Source organism: Mastomys coucha, unplaced genomic scaffold, assembly GCF_008632895.1.
Source record: "Mastomys coucha isolate ucsf_1 unplaced genomic scaffold, UCSF_Mcou_1 pScaffold5, whole genome shotgun sequence".
NCBI lineage: Eukaryota > Metazoa > Chordata > Mammalia > Rodentia > Muridae > Mastomys > Mastomys coucha.
This window is the reverse complement of record NW_022196911.1, coordinates 9601942-9606527: the sequence shown is the minus strand read 5'-3', so window position 1 is coordinate 9606527 and position 4586 is coordinate 9601942. Positions and strand designations below refer to the sequence as shown.

At 41.5% G+C, this 4586-nt stretch overlaps 1 protein-coding gene across 6 annotated transcripts in view; it reads left to right on the top strand.

The window, feature by feature from the left end:
• The window catches only part of Prkn (parkin RBR E3 ubiquitin protein ligase), a 1238651-nt gene that overhangs the window by 800878 nt on the left and 433187 nt on the right, over positions 1-4586 (top strand). The gene's annotated exons all lie outside the window — the stretch shown is intronic.

Sequence of the window (4586 nt, the reverse complement as noted above, 5' to 3'; positions counted from 1 at the left end):
ATAACCACTTATCAGAGAGTGCATACCGTGTTTGTTCTTTTGTGATTGGGTTATCTCACTCAGGATAAGCACTCTTAAGGAGACTGTTCTGCTCGGCTGTATGAGGACAGCAGTAAACTGTTTGCGGAGTATAAATCCATTACTTATCTGAAGTGACCTGGCAGGTGCCTGTGGGAGTTCATGATAGGTGCAGGATTTGTTCAAAATGCCTGATTTGGGGTACTTTCCTTCTGTTTATTAAGGTGTCCAAAACCCTTTCTACTGCTCTGTGACTCAGCACAACTTTGAACATCTGCAGTGGGCATTATCAGTGTAGAGACAACCCTTCTGCAGCCAGAAGAATTGCGGCAGCAGTCAGTGTGTATTAATTGGCCTTTGAGCCAATTGTTTTATGTGGTCATATTTAGCCTGAAGTGTATGACAAGCCACATACTTCAAACACACACATCTGTATAGTAAGGCCATAAATGGTGATAGGAAGCTTTGGCAACCACCCCAGGCTGAGAGAAGGGATATTACCTGTAGCTCAATGGTCTCCATGTGACCATTCTTCTATGTCTTCCATCTCTCTGCCTGGGAACCATCCCACAACCTTTCTCATGGTCACCACCTATGTGTATAACCTAACTAACACAGGGATACACTCGCTTTAACCTTTCAGCTTGATCCTCGAGAGCTTTTGCCAAACTGCCTTCCCCTGAAAGACTGTCATTCACAGCAGTAGTCCCGGTTGCTGACTCCTGGCAGTGTGCACACTGCTGCAACATTCAGGGAGTTCGATCCCAGTTGTATTCTATCTGTTTTATTAATTGCACCAGATGCTGACTTTGTGTGTGTGTCTCCTCTTATCTCAGTTGTCACCTAAAATGTGAGCATACAACCTGAAAACAAAAATGCAAACATTCATGGTGACAGCAAAGCATCATGTGGCTGACAGGTGCACCACACTGTGAGTCGTGTCTTCTGCTATGACAGTTAAGGAGCCTAGCTCACAGCCTGCATCATGTGCCCTTCGTGTGTGCCAGCATTTTATGTGTGGCTGACAACTGCTTTACCCTCAGTGTTTAGGGCATATCCTGGCAGCTCATCCCATGGTTTATATCAGAGTTTGGCAGTGGTTGAGAGGCTCCTGGGCTTTGACTAACTTGGTGCAGCAGATGAGAAGCTCAGATGCATGCAAAGGTATGTTCCTGGTACGTAGCACAGTCTATGGCCTCTGGTGTCTCTCAAAGTGTGGCATGTGTTTTGTCTTCCCAGGTTATAGAGTTGTGCATCCCATCACAACTTTATTCTGGAAAAAAGCAAGGCTGTTTATACCCTGTAGGTCAGGAAAATTTAAGTGTGTATGTGAGGCCCAATTTGCTTTAGATTTTACATATACACTTCCTGATTAGACTGAATGGTTCAGTTTTAATTGTTCTAGCTGTGAATTGTAGGGTGTTGTGGAAGCAGAGATTTCTGAACCATCCTTCTGAACCATCCACATAACCACTGCAAGAACTGCTGAGGGGTCAAGCAAGAGGCTCCAGTCTTTCCAGACAAAGCAAGGTATCTATTCTTCAAGGTTTTTAAAAGAAAGAAGGCTCTGCACTGTGAGGAAACAGGCAAAGATAGGGGGAGAAGGACACAGGTGACTTAGGCTATGGAAGCAGAAGTCACCTTTTCTCTAAGGGGTGAGGATACGGAAACATATAACCCTGAGTCAGGCTGCCTCCTGCCTGGGTCAGTAAGGGGTGGGTACTGTCCTGCTCCCTCTTTGCTTAAGGATTGGCAGACCTGGGTGCTCTCTAACTGTGTTCCCTCATCACACCTATGCCATGATCATCACCCAAAGGCATACATATATATTCATATGTATGTGTGTGTATATGTATATGTGTATGTGTGTATGTATATGCAAAAGCATATACATACATATGCATATACTCAGGGGCTCATGGCTCTGTATTCAGTGCTGGATGTTGTTGTGTGTATATTCACATTACACATACACACACATTTAGTAGCCATGATAAACTTTATTCTCTCTCACCAGGTGATGTCTTGTGTTAATGAGACTTCAAGCATAGAAATTGGTGTGAGCTGGTGACCTCCAACTGTCTTCCAAATAATTAATAATGTGCTTAGAGGGGTTGATTTACATATTCATGAGAGTTTAGGCCATTTGGTTCCTAAGCAGGAAAGTGAAAAGTTTAGTGTTTTGAATGCACATCAATTTAACAGGAAGAGGAGAGGTTTAATAGTCTAATGTCAATATGATACTGAACCAGGCAATTATGCTACATGTTCCCACCAAGGGCTGCATGTCTTCCAGGCTAAAGGTAACCTATGTTCTCTAGTCCACTAAGAGTTTGGAGATGTTAATGACTTATATTTTCTTAATGTTTTCTTTTCCTTCTTTCCTTTCTTCTTCCTCCTTGCTAGCAGTAAAAGCTCTTTCCAGGCAAGTGCCTGACCACTGAGCTATAGCCCCAGCCCCAGTAACAGCTCTTTCCAATTGCTTGCACCACTTTTTTTTTTTTTTTTTTTTTTTTTTTTTTTTTTTTTTTTTTTTTTTTTTGGTTTTTTCGACACAGGGTTTCTCTGTGTAGTCCTGGCTGTCCTGGAACTCACTCTGTAGACCAGGCTGGCCTCGAACTCAGAAATCCGCCTGCCTCTGCCTCCCAAGTGCTGGGATTAAAGGCGTGCGCCACCACCGCCCGGCAATTGCACCACTTTTATAATAGGTCATTATATTAGCTTGTTCAGGCTGTTACAAGAAAGAAAGAAAGAAAGAAAGAAAGAAAGAAAGAAAGAAAGAAAGAAAGAAAGAAAGAAAGAAAGAAAGAAAGGAAAAGAAAAGAAAGGTAGAGAGAAAGAGTGAGAGGGAGACAAACAAAGAACCTCACATTCAGTGGCTTAAACAGTAGAAATTTATTTTCCCACAGCTATGGAGGGTACACATTCAAGTTCCAGGGTCCCTTAGGGTTGATTGCTCCAAGTCACTGACTTTCCTCTGGCCAGTTTCCTCCCTGTGTTCACATAGCACACTCCTCTGTGTATCTGTATCCCAGTAACCTATTCCTGTAAGGATGTCAGACAGACAGATAAAGACCTTTCACAAGCAGTCATGAGTTATCTACATCCCTCCTTTAAAGGTCTGGCCTCCATTTACAGTCACATTCTGGAGCACCAGGCCCAGCACAGTTTAGCTTCTCATCCACCATGTAGATTCCAAACTAGTTTCCAGACATTATGTATCCCCAAATTCAAAGAGGACTCCTTGAGCACGAAGCCTGTTTATATGTGCTCTTCAACATGGTTGAAATAGCATGTGGATTAGCCTATCCAAATTCTTTCCCCAACCCCCCTCCTCCATACATCAGTTCTGACACACGGATGCTCTGTATCTAGGAATACTGGGGCCTGTCCTCCAAAGTATCTGCTTTGAAGATCTAGGCAGCTCCCAGCATGCATTTCAGGAAGGATCCTCTTACCCCACCCCCACACCCTATCTGATATAAAAAGGAACATTCAGTATACTCCGAGATGGCAGTAGCTCTGTGGCATCTGGTCATGTCTTGGTCCTTCACTCCCCAGGATGAATGTCAGGGTCTGTAGTCTCTATAAATGTTTTAATAGTTGGAAATTTAGCATGCTGCCACCAATGGAGTCTGCACTGAAATGGCTCACATTCAGCTGCTGACTGTTTCTGTCCAGGGCAGGTGTTTCAGATGGTGGGTGCTTTTCCTCTAAGTAACAATGGTCTTCTACTCTCTCACTCCTTTGGGCCTTCTCTGTGTCTTCATGGTCAAGCCTGATCCCGACCTCCAGAGTCCAGCTGGGTTAGGGAAAGAAAGGAACAAAAGGAAATGTTTGTCTGTCTGGAAAGCAGCTGTGCTCAGCCCTTTAAAAAAAAAAAAAAACTTTTATTGCATTATGATGAGAAAAATTACATGATTTCAATTTATCTGAATTTGTTAATATTTAAAAACATATTTTAAGTAAATAGAATTAAATCACATTCTTGTTTCCCTTTTGTACCCCCACTCCTCCCAGAGACCCCCTTCAATACCTACAATATCTTTTTGTCATGTTCCTTAAAATGTATATAATATTATAAAAATAAAAATAAGTATTATAAAAGTTGTTTGATATAAAACAACAATCAATTGAACAGTCTTATGTAGATACTCATCTACAGGAATAGTGAAAATATGTTTTTCTCAATATAAATTTTAACTAACTCCAAACATATTAACTATATACTTAAAAATAATACATCACTACTAGTATTTTCTTAAATCGACATAAATATATAAAGACTTTTTGTTTGTTTTGTATTTAGTAGAGTTTAAAATCTTGGTTCTTACTGTGGTACAAGCCCAAAATAAGAACAATTTTTAGACATTGGGTTTCATTGTAATAAGCCTGTACTTCAATGACCCTCACATCACCAAAGGTTTTTACCTCCATCGTAGCTAAGCTGAGAGTTGATAGTTCTGCTGTACCAAGAAATGAGTTGTAGGCTCAATTTTGGGATACAGACTTCCTGCTATGGTCAAAGCTATTTGACTTGAGTGAGTGACTTTATTCTCAGCCTACAG